The sequence below is a fragment of the Sapajus apella genome, unplaced genomic scaffold, assembly GCF_009761245.1.
Source record: "Sapajus apella isolate SASKATOON/1434 unplaced genomic scaffold, GSC_monkey_1.0 scaffold2, whole genome shotgun sequence".
In the NCBI taxonomy this organism is placed as follows: domain Eukaryota; kingdom Metazoa; phylum Chordata; class Mammalia; order Primates; family Cebidae; genus Sapajus; species Sapajus apella.
Genome location: NW_022436942.1, coordinates 2441257 through 2459514, shown reverse-complemented (window position 1 = coordinate 2459514; position 18258 = coordinate 2441257). Strand labels below are relative to the sequence as shown.

General features: G+C 38.7%; 1 protein-coding gene across 5 annotated transcripts in view; it reads right to left on the bottom strand.

The window, feature by feature from the left end:
• Window positions 1-18258, bottom strand: part of ITPR2 (inositol 1,4,5-trisphosphate receptor type 2) — a 492164-nt gene that overhangs the window by 399563 nt on the left and 74343 nt on the right. The window contains exon 1 of one of the 5 annotated variants that reach the window (XM_032284113.1): window positions 14128-16952. The exons of 3 other annotated variants lie outside the window; for them this stretch is intronic. The gene's annotated coding sequence lies outside the window, so the exon portion shown is untranslated. Of the gene's footprint in view, window positions 1-8388; window positions 9729-14127; window positions 16953-18258 lie in introns of those variants that run through there. One more of the 5 variants, XM_032284109.1, reaches the window with a different exon arrangement.

Here is an 18258-nt window from a genome sequence, read left to right as displayed (position 1 = left end):
AACAAAGTTCCTGCCAAGTTACCTGAGAAACAATCATAGATATCTACTCTTTCTGCTATGAAAGGTTTTAACCATCTTTTTTTTGAGGGGGGTCTCCTATTAAAATACAAACACCTGAGAAGGGAATACCCTAAGATCTTGGTTCTCAGTTGATTCCTGCTGCCTGAGCACTCCAGGGGGTGAGGTGATTGGTACAGAGCATCTGGGAAAGGCAACTTTTTGATTTCTAATGACAGAAAAATACACAGGAAGGTTGTTGATCAAATTTGCAGATAATGCAGAGAGAAGAGGAGTAGCTAATTAGGCAGATTAAAACCTAGATTTTTTTTTTTTTAAATCTCCACAGGACAAACATCAATGCAGTTAACTTTATACAAACATAAATATTAAGGTAAAAAAAGAAGTCAACTACTTTGGTACATGATAGGAGCACCAAGGTTATTAGCAATTAATATTTTAAAAATTAAAAATAGCCTAGACCTTAGGCTTGAGTTCAACCTAATTAGAATGACCTATAGCCCTGTGTGCTCAGGACAATTCTGGTTTATGCCTGTTGCCTGAGCTTAATTATTAATCATGTCCCCCTTTCACTCTCAGGAATGTACTGGTTGGGTGATAAGTATATTATCACTCTAAATATAAATAAGTGAATATTGTGCTGTACCAGCAGAAAAGCTGAGCCACCATTTTAGGCTGATTCACAGAAGAATGATTCTTCAATTAGAGGAAGAAGGAACACATCCAGGTTATTGAGTCCAGTTCTACAGGTGCCACATTTTAAGCAGCATCCTAACAAATTAGCCAGTATCCAAAGTTCAGCAAACAGGAAAGCAAGCAAAACACAGAATTCATGTTATTTGAGCAACAATAGTTCAAACTGGGAAGCGTTGCCTAACAGAGAGAAAATAAAGAGTTGGCATAATCCCAATTTGTGTAGCTAAGCTTCTACATGTAAAAGAGGGAGGAAAGTTTTTCCCTATATTGACCCAGGATCAAAGCAAATTTTAGTTCCATGCAAGGGGAAACTTGCCGGCAATTGGAAAAAATCCAAATAATACAAATTACTCAGAGGCAAGTAAACTTGTACTCATCATGTTGAGGCAGAAGCAGATGAGAAACAGTGCAGCAGGAATCTTGCATTTGGCAGGGCTTTCCCAAATACTACCTTCTTTTTTTTTTTGAGATGGACTCTCACTGTGTTGCCGAGGCTGGAGTACAATGGCATGATCTCGGTTCATTGCAAACTCCATTTCCCGTGTTCAAGCGATCCTCCTACCTCAGCCTCCTGAGTAGCTGGGATTACAAGCGCATGCCACCATGCCTGGCTAATTTTTCTGTTTTTAGTAGAGACAGGGTTTCACCATGTTGGTCAGCCAGGTCTTGAACTCATGACCTTGTGATCCGTCCCCCTTGGCCTCCCAAAGTGCTGGGATTACAGATGTGAACCACCACACTGGGCCACTACCTTCTATTTTTCAAAGGAAATTGTGGTAGAGGTGACTGGCAAAAAGGGAAAGAGTTCATGTTCTGCATTTACATAAAAAGCTCACACACCTCACCTGTGTCAGCTGTATTTATGAAACTGGTTGGTTTGGCATCTAAGTATTACAGAAACCATGAAACTTCAACCCCAGACCCCATAAGTCTTCTACTACTAAATATCTGTCAGTGCTAGATTAAAATGCTCAAAGTTAAAGCACTATATAAATATGTATTATTATTACTTCCAACTTCACATTCCACATGAACAAATACAGTTGTGCTTATATTTTGTAGTTTCAGAAGCATGATGCTTGCTGTGGTATTTTGTCACTTAAGTTTTTAGTTTAGTAAGATACTCCCAGATTAAAAGATGAACAGAGTCAAAGGTGAAAGAAATGATAACCAAGAAACACCCCCTCCCCACAACACACACATCACACACAAATAGCAGCTACAATACTTAACAACTGAGCACTCTATGCCAAGCACAATGATAAAAGGTTTACACAGATTCTTTAATCTCCATAAAAGCTTTGAGACCAGTATTACTATTGTTCCCATGTTACAGATCATGAAACTGGAAATTTTAAAGGTTAGGTTCTACTCAGGGTCACAGAGGTAGAACTCAAACCCAAACAACTAACTTCAGAGTCTGTCCTTTTATACCCTAAAGATAGGAAGGACATAACCCAGCTATTTTGTATGTTTGGAAAGTGGAACAGTAAAATATTAAAGAATTGGGTTGTAGGAGGAAAGTTGGGACTTCCAGAAAGCAGACTGAATGAGAAGTAGGGAACCGAGGGATGAGACAACAGAGTAGAGAGGAGACAACATGGCAGACAGACCAAGGGAAATGAAAGCAATGGTAGTGGTATGATCTTCTCTTGGCATTTTTTTTGTCTCCTCCTTTTCCTTCCTATTCTTTTATTCTCCATAACTGTAAATTTGTTTGTTGTTCTCTTCCTCTATATTTTAGCTTCTCTCTCTCATTACATCTCTTTTCGTCCGGTTTTTTTTTTTTTTTTTTTTGGTGGGGGGGGCTTGTTTTGGTTTTTTCTTTTTACCAACAAGAATGAGCTTGGATCTCTTTGTGGTTTTAACCCCTTCTCTTTTCCTAATCATTTTCTTCCTTTTATATTCTCTTATTTCACTCTCTCCCCAATATTTCCTTTATCTCTTCTCCAAACTTTCTCTTTTCTTTATCTCCCTTACATACTTATAAAATTATTCTTTTAAAATGTACTATGTCCTTTGGATAAGATTAGTTATTTTCTATTTCAAATAAAAACTTAGATGAGTTGAACATTTTCTTATTAAAACTCAACCTAAATGTAAGTTGCAAAAGCAAGCACATTTCTAACAGAGGACTTAGATCCAGAATATAGAAAGTGCTTTTACAACTCAATAAAAGAAGACATACATTCTAATAAGATTTAAACAGATGCTTCACAAAAAAGGGATATATGGAAGGTTAACAAGTACATAAAAATATGCTCAATATCACTGGTCATTAGAGAAATGCAAACTAAGACCACAATTAGCCCTACACCACTAGAATGGCTACAATTAAAAAGAATGACAATGTCATGTGTTATGAGGATGTGAAGCAACTGGAATTCTCATACATTAGTGGTATGAACACAAAATGGTTCCCTACTTTGGAGAACATTTTGGTAGTTTCTTGAAAAGTTAAAAGATACTTATATGATCCAGTAATCCCATTCCAAGTTATCTACCCAAGAGAATTAAAACATATGTCCACACAAAGCATTGTATGCAAATGCCCACCTACATTATTCACAGTTTCCCAAAAATGGGGAAAAGCACATCAAATGTCCAACTCCAAATGTAGTAGTATATCCATGAAATGGAATACTGCTACCAAAACCAAAAGAACAAATTAGTGACATATACAGTACTGATCCTGAACATGGATGAATCTCAAAAACATCTTACTAAGTAAAAGAAGCCAGACATTAAGACTACATACCACATGAGGCCATTTACATGAATTCCAGAAAAGTCAAAACTATAGCATGCAAAAAAAAGTCAAGGGTTACCTGGAAGCGGGGTGGAAGCAAGGATTGACTGCGAAGGGGCCAAGAAGAACTTTTGGGGGTGAGGGAAGTGATTTAAGTATTGGCTGCACAACTGTATATATTTAACAAAAATCATTAAATTGAACATCTAAAAGGAGTAAATTTTATGGTATATAAGTTATTATACAATCAAATTGAAAATTAAATTACTACATTTGTAGTATATAGTCCTCAATTGTTCACTTTTCTATGGATCAATTTTTTCTCATAAATATTTTTAAGAAAACAGATAAACTTTAAAGACATAATAAGGATTTTTTTTTTTTTTTTTTTGAGATGGAGTTTAGCTCTTGTTACCCAGGCTGGAGGGCAATGGCACGATCTCGGCTCACCACAACCTCCGCCTCCTAGGTTCAGGCAATTCTCCTGCCTCAGCCTCCTGAGTAGCTGGGATTACAGGCTTGTGCCACCATGCCCAGCTAATTTTTTGTATTTTTAGTAGAGACGGGGTTTCACCATGTTGACCAGGATGGTCTCGATCTCTTGACCTCGTGATCCACCCACCTCGGCCTCCCAAAGTGCTGGGATTACAGGCGTGAGCCACCGCGCCCAGCCGGATTTGTTTTATTAATAGTTGTTGTGGTTTGGTTTGGTTGGTAGGAGGGAAGAGCGCTGGGGTAACTTGTTTGCTAAATCGCAGGATCTAGTTTGACTTCCCCACACATAGCAGCTCTCAAAATCATTTGGTGAATGACTGATAAGGCACGCCCAGGTGGTTCAGCAGGTACATCTAATTAAATCTAGTGAGATAAATATTTCTTAACACAGCACATAATAACACAATAAAATTCAGGTTTAATCCAAAATTTAATTTCAATTTGGAGAAAAGAACAGCTTGGAATACCTTGCCACATCTGAAAGTAAGGAACTGACTATTGAGTCACGCCAAAAATATTTGAAGAGGGTCTCAGCAAACAAAATTAAGACTACTGAGCATCAAGATGAGTGGCTACGTTGGATTAAAACACACCAAAGATGTTAAAATCCATGAGTTCATAATTAGTTTTAAAATCACATATTAGTCATCTTTGGAAGTTAGAGTACGAACTTATTATTCTAAAATCTGGAAGATAAAAGGAAATACACTACAAAAGAAAGAAATGAAAAGAGGAAGGCAGATCAATATAAACACTGAAGGATGTCTGCGACACACCACACAGTAGAAAAGGCAAGCTTCACTCCACCATATAATGTGATCTCAGTGTTATAAAAATAAACAAATCTATACAATGCTTTTATAGATTTCAGTAAAAATGCAAGGAAGATAAACTATTTACCATGGTTACCCCTGAGATATGGAAATGCATGTTGTGGAGGAGGAGAAAAGATTTTCAATGTGTACGTTTTATTGCTTTTGTAAAAATTTTAAAGCAATAAATTTCTAGAGAAAACTTTTTTGTTTTCCCAGGGGAAAAAAGTCTACTTTATTATGGACTCTATGTTAAAGCCTTGTAATAATGCTGCACTGCCTACTGGATGAAGCCCAAATTTGTTCTTAGAATGAAAAGCATAAAATAAAAGTTTCAAAAGATGTAAATAAGAAGAGCTTACTCTCATGTTGCTGTTTCTTTTTGTCTTAGTTCAAAATGCACCAGAGAATGAGAATGGTCCATCATGATTCCACTTCTGCTACCACTGTCATCGAATTATTTTAAATAACAACATTTAGAAAAGGTCTATTTAATTTTCTACTTTATTTAGTCCATACCTGCTCTTTTCCAAGAAACTCTGCAATTGAGTGGAACCCAATTATTTACCCATTAAACCTGTGAGACAGGAAACTCAGGCTGAGGAGGTGAGGCTCCCATTGAGGGGAAGAGCTAAGGGTGAGCACACCCCACTCTGATGCCAGCTATCCCTGCAGCGGAGGCTGCGCCTTCCAGGCCCGGGAAGGCCCAGCTCTAAGGCAGTGCATTCATTTTAATCTCTAATTAAGAAGTGTTATTAACAGGGGTAGCAAAGGAAACATTGGAAACATTCTCAACTGCTGGCAGAACTGAAAAGAATGAGGATTCCATAACAATTAAAATTACTTTTCTAAGTGCTGATAATTCTTACCTCCTTTGCCAGCTGGGTACAAGTCAGGACCTCTGTTTCAGTCAGTTTTGTACATATCTCTGCAAATATAGTCCTTCCATGTGCCTGAGTCAGCTGACACAGGGGAAGTTTTATTTGAAGAATAAATGTCAAGGCATTACAAAGTAGAAAAGGATTCTTAATGTGGGAACCATGAGCCTATGGTGGATGGGATTCAAGGAGGTCCATTAATCCCCTGAAAGTGTAAGAAAAACTGCATGTGTGTGCGTGTGTGTATACACAGATTGATTTCTCTATGGGAGGACACATAGCTGTTATCAGAATCTGAGAGGAATCCAGGCCCCTCAGAAACCCATAGAAATCACTCCTGAAAGGGAGCATGCCATTATAAATCATCTTAGGCTCTCGAGCCAGTAACTGTACAAACAGTCAGTTGCAAGCAGGCATGAGCTAAATCCTGCTCTGTTAAACAATGGAAGAGGAAATACCTAAGGAAGGAGAGGGTTCCTAAAAGATGCTTTAGAGAAATAGAAAGAAGATAAGTCAGTCCTAAATGTGGGCCCAAGCAAGGTTGGGAGACTCCTGGACCAGGTCTGCAGGAAGCACATTTTCTCTGCAAGGGAGTGCCCGTACCAACATGAGCAAGCATGACAGAATGCTGTGAGAGGACAGATAAAGAAAAAGAGGAATGAGCCAGCAATTTCATGGCCAAGTATTTACCAAAGAGAAATAAGTGCTCTAGCCGACCAAAAGACATGCAAAGCATGTCACAGCATTCAACACAGGCCATTGATTAGATAAGGAATAAATAAATAGTGGTAGGGTCACAGAATGGAATTGTAAAGTAACAAGAAAGACTGAACTGCTACATGCAGTTATATTAATGAATTACATAGATATAATGTTGAACAAAAACTAGCCATAAGAGAGTATGTTGGAAAACCTGTCCATGTCCACACAAAACATAATGTTAATAAGCAGCATTATTCATAATAGTCAAAAAAAGAGAAAAACCTAAATGTCCATTAATTGATAGACAGACAAACAAAATATGATATATCCACATATTGGATTATCCAGCCTCAAATAGGAATGACGTGGCCAGGCACAGTGGCTCAGGCATGTGATCAGGATCGCCTGAGATCAGGAGTTTGAGACCATCCTGGCCAACATGGTGAAATTCTATCTCTACTAAAAATACAAAAATTAGCCAGGTGTGGTGGTAGGCACCTGTAATCCCAGCAACTTGGGAAGCTGAGGCACGAGAATTCCTTGAACCTGGGAGACAGAGGTTGCAGTGATCTGAGATCACACCACTGCACTCCAGCCTAGGTGACAGAGCAAGACTCTGTCTGAAAAAAAAGAGGGGTGTTTATTACCGATTCATGCTAAAACATGGATAAACTTTGAAAACATAATCTAAATGAAAGCCAGTTCAGCATAGGCAAATGTATATAGATGGAAAGGAGATTCGCCAGGGCTGGGAGGGAGGGAAAATTGGGAATGACTGCTAATGGTTCTATCTTTTGGAGGTGATTAAAAAGTTCTAGAACAGAAAGTGACCATGGTTGCACAAACTCATGAATACACTAAAAACTGAATTGTACACTTTAAAAGGTGAATTTTATGACATATTAATTATGTAAATAAAAACCAATTAAAGAAACAACACGTATAACATGGTTTCATTTATATGAAGTTCGAAAACAGACAAAAACAATCTGTGGTGTGAGGGTAAAAACAGTGGTTACCTTTGGGAGAGAAACCTTTGCAGAGCTGTAAATGTTTTATATCATGATTTAGGTGATGCTTACATAAATATCTATATTTACATATGTTATATGTTTATATAGACATACACACATAAAAATTTATCAAGCTTGCACTTAAGATTTATGTGTTTTGTTAAATGCAAGTTAAGTATTTCAGCAGATATAGTAGAAAAAAATATTTTGCTTAAATCTATAGCATTGTGATGAAGATCAATGAATTATTAGATATAAACACCTAGAACATGTTTTGAACATATAATATGCTCAGTGAAGCAATTCTACCCTACCAGTTGCCTACATTAAAAACCTCATGTCCAGGCTGGGCACAGTGGTTCACATATGTAATCCTAGCACTTCGGGAGGCCAAGGTGGGCAGATCATCTAAGGTTGGGAGTTCGAGACCAGCCTGACCAACGTGGAGAAAGCCAGTCTCTACTAAAAATACAAAATTAGCCAGGCATGGTGGTGCATGCCTGGAGTCCTAGTTACTCAGAGGTTAAGGCAGGAGAATCGCTTGAACACAGGAGGCAGAGGTTGCCACGAGCCTAGATCACACCACTGCAGTCCAGCCTGGGCAACAAGAGCAAAACCCGTCTCAAAAAAAAAAAAAAAAAAAAAGCCTCTATAAGTTCTACCTTTAAAATAGATCTAGCAACTGATTTCTTACCAACTCATCATCCTAATCTAAATCACCATAATTATTCTCCTGGCTGGCAAAAGCCTACTAACAAGTTTCTGTTTCTGCCCGTTGCCCAACTGTGGATTCTCCATGCAGCAAGAAGTGTAAGCCTGTTAAACGGAAGTCAGGGCCCATCAGCCTCTGCTCAAAACCCTTCAATGTCTCCATCTTACTCAAAGCAAAACACAAAAGCCATTAGTGGCCCGCAGGGCCCTATATGAGCTGCTCTCTGCCTTTGCCACCCCTAATGACCAGCCTGACCTCCCTGCCACTACCTAGCCACTCACTGGCTCCACCCCAGCCACACTGTCCTGCTTACCATTACTTATGCAGCACAACTCCACTTCAGGGACTTTGCCCTGGATGCTCTCTCCACCTCTGCCTCTTCTCCAAGATTTCTGCACAGTAGGCTCTGCCTCTACTCAGGACTCTGCTCAAGTATCAGTGAGGCCTGCCCCGGCACTGCAAAAACAGCAACTCTTCCCAAGCGAGCACTCTTGGTCACTGTTTTTTATTTCGCTACATAGCATGTCACCATCTGATAAATGTCTAGCACTTAGTAGGTGCTCAATGAATGTTTCCTAAATGAACATACACATGAATATACAAATAAAAGAAATGAATAAACATTAGTTATATTAATTCCTGCATAGGGAATAAAATCCCATAACCTTTGGTACAATTTGAATTTTTACTGCACATGTGGGTTATTTTGGATCACAAACAGGAAGTAGAGAACACAGTCACAGTAGCCTGTAATTTCACTGGATTTTATTCATGATCTGCCTAAAAAGAACAACAAAAGCCCATAAAGCAAAAGGAAATATACTTTCTTTTCTTGTTTGCCTCATCAAATACAGAGCCTTATAAAGAAAGGGGTTACTATGAGCTTTTAAAAGGAACATGTGAGTATGGAGGACAACAATTTTGCAGGCAAACTATTATTCATGTACAGATTGTCAAAAGAAGTTTTCTGTTAAAAGTTAGGCAAACAATGGTAGGTGCAACCTTTTTTAGATAAAATGTTTTGCAAAAGTGAGAACTATTTCCCAGGTAGCAGCATTCTAAGCGTTCTCAGGGTCATCCTGCCCACAGATTAGCAATGGCTTTGCTGAATGGGCTTTGATGTTATCCAGGAATGACGAACCACAGACCTCCCGTGCTCCTCGCCCAATAGATGAAAACACGGGAACATAAAGAAGCCCTGGTGCTTCTTTCCTTTCATCCTTGAACAAACACAGACATAGAGCAGATGTGACCTCACTAAATATGAGCTGGTTCAACTGATGCTCAGTTTTGATTGCACTTCTAATGATTGCACATGGTGATGTTCCCACTCTGTGTGACTGAATCCCAGCAAAAGACAAAAGCAACCCTCTGCACCACCGACATAAAAGTTTATTTGAGGCATAAATTCTGAATACTCTAACAATCCGATTACAGGATTATTCTTCTATAGCCCAAACCGCAAAGTTGAACTATCTGCTTGTTAGGACAATTGCTACCAAGACAATTGCTGACTTTCATTGTTTGAAGAAGCACCCTTGAACTCCTTCCCAGAATCACAGCCTCAAGAAAGGAGAAGAAATTCCCTACCAAATTTCTCACTTATCAAAGGCATAGAAGTCTATAGGGGAATCATAATTTAACCAAGCAAAAATTAGAAAATACTTGGCCTCACAACAAAAGCCAAAATAGACAAATGAGACCTAATCAAACTCCACAGCTTCTGCACGGCAAAAGAAACAGTCATTAGAGTGAATCGGCAACCAACAGAATGGGAAAAAATTTTTGCAGTTTACCCATCTGACAAAGGGCTGATATCCAGAATTTACAAAGAACTAAAACAGATTTACAAGAAAAAAACTAACAAGCCCATTCAAAAGTGGGCAAAGGATATGAACAGACACTTTACAAAAGAAGACATACATGAGGCCAACAAACATATGAAAAAATGCTCATCATCACTGGTCATCAGAGAAATGCAAATCAAAACAACATTGAGATACCATCTCATGCCAGTTAGAATGGCGATCATTAAAAAATCTGGAGACAACAGATGCTGGAGAGGATGTGGAGAAATAGGAACACTTTTGCACTGTTGGTGGGAGTGTAAATTAGTTCAACCATTGTGGAAGACAGTGTGGCGATTCCTCAAGGACCTAGAAATAGAAACTCCATTTGACCCAGCAATCCCATTACTGGGTATATATCCAAAGGATTACACATCGTTCTACTATAAGGACACGTGCACACGAATGTTCATTGCAGCACTGTTTACAATAGCAAAGACCTGGAACCAACCCAAATGCCCATCGACGATAGACTGGATAGGGAAAATGTGGCATATATACACCATGGAATATTATGCAGCCATCAAAAACGATGAGTTTGGGTCCTTTGTAGGGACATGGATGAACCTGGAAACTATCATTCTCAGCAAACTGACAGAAGAGCAGAAGATCAAACACCGCATGTTCTCACTCATAGGCGGGTGTTGAACAACGAGAACACATGGACACAGGGAGGGGAGCACTACACACTGGGGTCAGTTGGGGGGAAATAGGGGAGGGACGGTGGGGGGTGGGGAGTTGGGGAGAGATAGCAAGGGGAGATATACCAGATGTAGGTGATGGGGAGGAAGGCAGCAAATCACACTGCCACGTGTGTAACTATGCAACAATCTTGCATGTTCTTCACATGTACTCCAAAACCTAAAATGCAATAAAATAAATAAATGGGAAAAAAAGAAAATACTTGGCCTCAGAGAGACACACACACTGGGGCGGGGGCGGGGGGGGAGAGTAGTTACAATGTGTTTTTTTTGGTGGAACACAATTATCAAAAAGCATTTACATGGCTCTACCTAATACAAAGAGGCTTATACCAGAATGGTTTCTCACTCATAACTTAAATGTTAGTGCCATGATGGAGCACATTGGCATGATAGATATTCAATAAATGCCAATTTAATTGAAATTTAATGAGATTTAAAATTGAAACAGCATTTTTTCCAAGAAGCCTTCCGTGATTATATTAGCTCACAAGAAACTCACTTCTCAGACTCTTACAATACGTACTATCCAACAATGATTATAAACTGTTTTTGTTGTTCTTTAATTATTTTTTGTATAGATCCTTATGTCCCCACCTAATCTGTGAATCCCTCACATTCAAAGACTACATATTAAATTTCTTCTGAATTACCCAGAAGTACCTAACAGGGGTTGGAGGGCACAGAGTAGGTTAAATATGAAACATCTCATCCTGTACATTCCAAGTGAGTACAAATAACTATGTATTCCTACAACACACACACACACACACACACACACACACACACACACACACACACAAATGTTCCTGTATGCCTCTTCATAAGCTGCTTCTTTGATGACCTAATAAAATATGCATGCAAATGGAGGGAACCTGGAGAATGAGCCCATTCTGTTTCACCCCATGTCCCACATTGGCTTAGCTTAGAGAAGACAGAGCCAGTGTTTACTGTGGTACTCAGGAAGCCCTGGACGTGAGTTTGAATAGAAAATGAACAGAAACAACCTGACAATTTGCCACTCTAAAACATGTAAACTTTCCTCAGCTGTGGCTTGGTCCTGAGTGTGGCCTGCCTCCTTAGAGATCTGGTCTCATGACTCACATCTTTCTCAAAGGAATCTGTGGGAGATCACCCACAGACTCATACCACCACTGGCTTGTTGAAAGCATCACAAACTTAGTGTAGCAGTGCTGTGATCTTCTTTATTAGATGCACACATGGGCTATTTGTAACTAATTTATGCTCACCAGTCAGATCTGCATGGAGAAGTGGAGAGAATTTTCAAAGTAATGTAGCCAAATTGGGTATCTTAAAACAGTGTGTTGTTGCATGTACCTACCTTTCTCTCCAAAGGGCACAAATGTTATTTTATCAGGGGTGTGTGTGTGTTTGCACATGTGTGTATGTGTGTGTGTGTGTGCACGTGTATGTTAGGGAGTGTTATTTTGTTTACTTTCATCTGATCCTCTTAGTGGCTACATAAAAATGACTAGAAAAATAAGCAAAAACATGCTTCCCTTTCAAATTCCAAAAATATCTTTTTCCTTGCTAAATATTCAAGTAACTCCAAATTGAGCAATTGACTAGATCAGGGCCAAACTGTCTGATGAAGCAATCAATCTCCCAAAGTTTCTCTATACTGGTTAAACACCACTTAGGAAAAAACTGCATTGTTTTATCTGAGACTTTCTGTTGTACATAAAAAAATACATGTTTAAAATTTCAAAAAAAAAGCATTCATGAAATTTGCTTGCCTGCTTTCTCCTTCTTTCCTTCCTTCCTTCCCTTTTTTCTCAATACTACAATTCACTATGCTACCAGCTCAGAGTTCTTAGCCCAATCGCTTAAGGCTTTTGTCCTCACTTAACTGATAGTAGTGCTATCTTTGCAATTCTCAGTTCTTCATTGATGCCATTATCCATTTTTGAGAGTAGTCATCTCCAACCCAAGCCAGGTGTGTATTACAAGGAATCATTTAAAAGTACCACTTTTGTAGGTTTAAAAAGTCAAATACTGGTAACTTTGTATAGATCAACCCGAATGTAGACTTACCAACATCTTCAACACCTTTTCATGTTACTCATGCAAATGTTATAAAGGTTTATCTAATCAAATCCATAAGGTCTTTCCTGTATGTCTCTTGTTCTATTTTTACTGCCACCCTTCTTCACTTCCTAAACATCACTGAAGCTCATGGCTCATTACCTGTCAGCAGAACAACTGAGAACATGTCCTTGCTTGACTCTCCCCTTCCAATCCAGTTTCGAGACCAATGGATCAGGTTCTTCCAACATTGCTTCTATTTCCCTGTTCAAGAATTCTTTTGTATCAAATGCAAAGTATATCTTCTTGAGTATCCTACACCATGTCACCAGTCTCGGGTCATAATTTCATTAACCCTTTTTCATTATCCTTCAACAGATTTCTGTTTTAGACAAAATTCGCTTCCCTGAACTCATTAGCTTGTTCTTCCTTCCTAAGGGACTTCTGTGTGCTACTCCAGTATCTGAATAATATAGCGCATCAATTTCCACCAATGCAAGTCCCTGCTAACTTCAAAACCCTGAAGAAACAGTTTTCCCAGGAAGCCTTTCCTAAGAGTTTCTTTTCTTCTTCTTCTTTTATATATATATATATATATATAAACCACCTCCTGGGTTCTAGTTATTCTCCTGCCTCAGCGTCCCAAGTAACTGGGATTACAGGCACTCACTACCACATTAAGCTATTTTTTTTATTTTTTCGTCATGTTAGCCAGGCTGGTCTTGAACTCCTGACCTCAGGTGGTTTACCTGCCTCAGCCTCCCAAAGTCCTGGGATTACATGCGTGAGCCACCACACCTGGCCAAGGCTTTCCTAATTAATATTATTATACTCAATCCTATACTATTACAAAGAAATCATTCTTTCTAATATTAGATTGGTACAAATGTAATTGCAATTTTTGCCATTAAAAGTAATAGTAAAAACCACAATTAGGTTTGCATCAAGCTAATAGTTTTGACAATTGCTCCTATCTGAATTTCAGATAACTATCCTTCAACCATCTTCTCACAAGAGCTTCAATACAATGACTTCTAAATTGTCTACAGAACATACCCACTGGGTGTCCCACTTTTCATGTGAGACAGACTTGCAGTTTAGTCTTGGTGAGAATTATGATGGTTATCCTTAATACTTGATTAAGTTATTTTTTAAGCTGTGAAACAGTAGGTGAGATTCTGAAATACCATTTCCTTCAGGAAACCCATGGGTGATGAGTCACAGGGGAGACTGGAAAAGTTAAAAAGAACTTAAAATGTAAATTTTTTAGTCCTTTAGTACCAAGATGAAAATCTAAGCTACAAAAATAGATAAAATCTAAAAATGAAAATATAAAGAATGTGAAGGAAATGGACGAAATCTAGGGAAATCATACCTTTTATGTATGTGTTAAATGACTAAAATGAATGAAATTCATTACTTGAATTTGAATATGTGATATCAGGTATACTCAAATACCTGCAGCCTTTCTTCAAAGGTATTAGCTTGATTCCCTATTAATCATTTATGGGTTATTATCTCTTCTCTGCAGTTTGAAAGTCCAAGATGGAACATAGAGGAAGAAATTGAACTCATGATTATGATTAGTTAGGATTGACTTTTAAATGTCCAAGTCAGGAAATTAAAAATGAACCCTGATCCAAAGCAACAACCCCTCAGACATACGACTCAGGCTTTTCTGAGAAGTTACTGCTTATTCCATAATGTAAAATGTCAAGTATTAGTGGAAAAGTCTGCACTGCAGCCATTTTTTAAGTCATAACTGATTTTTTAACTCTAGTAATCGTAGGGTTTCAATCGCTATTTTTTTTCTCCTGAAGAAACAATGAAATATTGATATGGTCCGATACACTCACCACATTTAAGACAGGAAATTAAACCATTGTTTTCAAGTATTGGGTCAGGGCTGTAAAATTTCAGGTTGATGATCACAGGATTATGTTTGTTTTAGAAATCTGAGTCTACAGATCTCAGGAAACATAAAAGTTAACTTACCCATTACTTTCTCATGTTATCAACTCCAATAAAGGTCATGAAATAGAATTAAAAACCAAAACATCTTAATCTTCCATTTACTTGATTATGGAATGTGTCTCCTATCTATGACTTCCTAAGTATCAATTTTAAATATTATGCCTCAAGAACACAGTTATAGAAATTATTTGAAAGTGAAGAAAATGTGCATTATTCAGTAATCACGTATGTTTTTTTCCTGACACTGTTAAAATAAACTTCACAATTGCTAATTCTTATTTGCTCAGTGTCCAGTAGAGTTAAAACACGAAGCCAGAATTGAAAAACCCACAAGACAAGTAACAACAAGTTTTTTAGTAAACATTAGGAGAACAAGAAACTATTCTGTTCTTTCTAGAGCACCTGGTGCAGAGACCTATTTGTAACTCCTGCTATGAGTAAGTGTAACCTTACATAAGATTAGCACATTTTATTCCAAATCAAAAGAACATTTTCTCAGCTTAGAAAATGTCCACCGTGATGTTGAGCTTCAGGTTGCAGGTTCAGATTTCCAAGTTCAAAACCCAATAAATTCTTGATTTTCATTTTTGCAATCTGAGTAGACAGTCACCATGGTTATAGACTCCAACTGTCCAGCCGTCTCCTAAAGTAATCTATTGTTCTGTGGATTAAGAGTGACCTCTTGTACTAGATATCTCCCTGAGGTCATGCCACACTCACCATGCCATCCCATCATGTCCTGATAGATGGGACCCTCCTCTTCTGGTTAACACATCATACGAAGATAGCCAGAGAGCCATCTCTAAGGGGTGCAGTGCCAAGGAGGCATCCTTCATACAAGACATCCGCCCCCATATGGGTCATCTATACTTGATGGTGACTTATTAAGAAGTTCATCTTGTGCTTTATTTTCAATTCAGGACACCTTGAGAAGGTAAAAGAATCACCATAGTCGTATTGGGACCACAGGTTGAAACCAGGATTGTTCCAGGCAAAATGGGTCTTATGGTTATAACCAATTAGCCCAGATCCCCTGTCTGTACATGAGACTTAGAAAGGAAACCAACAGAAACAAACAGACAGAAGGCTCTAAGCAAAGTCCTGACGCAGAAGAAAAAGAAGTAGTTATATGAATGAACAGAAGTAGTGAAACAGAGGAAAATAAAGAGAAACTCACCAATGGGGAAAAACAGCTAACTTTTCATACACCGTGCTAACAATTTTAGAGATCACGTTACATTTAATCTCCAAAGCAATCCTATGAGATACGTATAATTACCCTCATTTTACAAATCTGTTAAATAAAGGTATCTGCTCAAGATCATGCAGCTAGTTAACACCACCCAAGCAACCAAAACAGCTGAGTCACCATACTGGCAAAGGACCAGGGCAGGGGGTTCAAAAAAGGTATGCACATTTCAGGGGAGTACCCAAACAACCTACTGGGGTGTGGAGGAAAATTCTAGAAATTAGATTTACTTTTTTTAATCCCCTGTTTTAAAACTTTATTCTGCTTATGTTCAATATTATAGTAACACATATATGTAACTTTATAAATGTGTATCAATTATGCTCACTTTTTTTTCTGATGGAACATATGATCTCAAAAATTGAAAGATCATGTCACAGAACAAACCTGCACATGTATCTCCGAACCTAAAATAAATGTTGAAAGATCATTGCCCTGGAGTTCAGAACTGCTTTTACAGTTACTGTGGCATAAACAGGACTAATCTCAAACTACTAAAACCAATGTTGTAGCCTTGAGGCCCAGGTCACGGGGACCAAGATCAATTCATGTTCTTCTTACTACTCTATATATTCTGACAATGGACTCCCATCAACTCAAATGAACTGAGCCTGAAATGTCAAAAACATCATCTTATATAAAAAGGTTTACAGGTCCTAAAACCAACACTCCAAAACCACATGATTTTAAACCCAGACATAAAATTGTTTTTACCACATGCATAATCCCACAATTATAGAGAGGTGTCTATAGCCTTGAGTGGGTCAATGCATATATAGAATTAACAATTAACTTTCATGGGTAAACAGTCTCCTTTTCGAAAAACTTGTTAAATTTTCACATTAGACATCTAAAACTCCACCTTAATTTTAACAGTCTTCTTCGTTAGTAATTAACTTCTTATTATCTATGCTAAGTTCCTCAGAATACTTGAGTTTGTTTCTACTACTGCATCCTCAGTTCACATAATGACTATACACACAGTCCCTGACTACAACGGTTTTGTCAGGCATTTAAACCAGAGAAACTCCATCTTGAATAGGAGCCGGGTAAAATGAGGCTGAGACCTACTTGGCTGCATTCCCAGATCGTTAAGGCATTCTAAGTCACAGGATAAGACTGGAGGTCAGCACAAGATACAGGTCATAAAGATCTTGCTGATAAAACAATTTGCAGTAAAGAAGCCAGCTAAAACCCACCAAAATCAAGATAGCCACAAGAGTGACCTCTGGTCATCCTCACTGCTGCACCAGAGCCATGACAGTTTACAAATGCCATGAAAATGTCAGGAATTACCCTATATGGTCTAAAAAGGAGAGGCATGAATAATCCACACTTTGTTTGGCATATCATCAAGAAATAATCATTAAAATGGGCAAGCAGGAGCCCTTGGGCTGCTCTATAGAGTAGTCAGTCTTTTATTCCTTTAGTTTCTTAATAAACTTTCTTTCACTTTACTCTATGGACTCGCCCTGAATTCTTTCATGCAAAAGATCCAAGAACCCTCTCTTGTGGCCTGGATCAGGACCCCTTTCCTGTCACATCTTTCTGGCAACCACAAAGGGACTATAGTGAGGAAACCTCTGACCCAGAGGCTAACTTTTCGGTAAGTGGTGGGGTCCTATAACATCTTTCTGATGACCATGGAAGCAACTATAAGTGCAGAAATCCCCAATCCAAAGGCCAACTTTGGGTAAGTGGTGGGGTCCAGTAACATCCTTCTGGTGAACCACAGAAGGGATGATACTGAGGTGACCCCTCAATCCAAAGGAAATAGACTGTAGCACTGATTGGATGGCTTTGGGTAAGTGGTGGTGTACCTGGGTAACAAATGGGATTGGGTTAGAGGCCTGACTCCCGTTACAGTCTCTTCCAAGACAGAGTGGATTAGAGGCCCCTCTTAATAAAAAGGCAAGGACCCTTGACCGACCTTGGATTAGAGTCCCTTCTATGACTTAGGGGGTTAAAGGCCTCTCTCAGTAAAGTCCGTCTTGGTAAAGTCCCTTTCATCTATGAATGGATTTGGCACTATGGGATGTTAACTGCTATTCTATTTGGAATTATCTGTCTTGTACTCTTTGCTGACAGCTATGGGGACAGAATTAGGAATATACAGGATCACGGGACATGGGGAGCTTTTTTCTCCCTGAAAGGGATAACTTGAGAGCTGATGGGACTCCTGGAAAAGCTCCCTTCATTACCGACAAGTGGCCACCTGAACTTTTCAGTGTTGCTGCAATGGGTGGATCTTTCCCTGGCCTCCCTAAGTGTTTTGCTTTCCCCACCCTGCTTCAGGCAATGCTTCTCTCTCTCTCTCTCTCTCTCTCTCTCTCTCTCTCTCTCTCTCTCTCTCCCCCCCCCCCTCC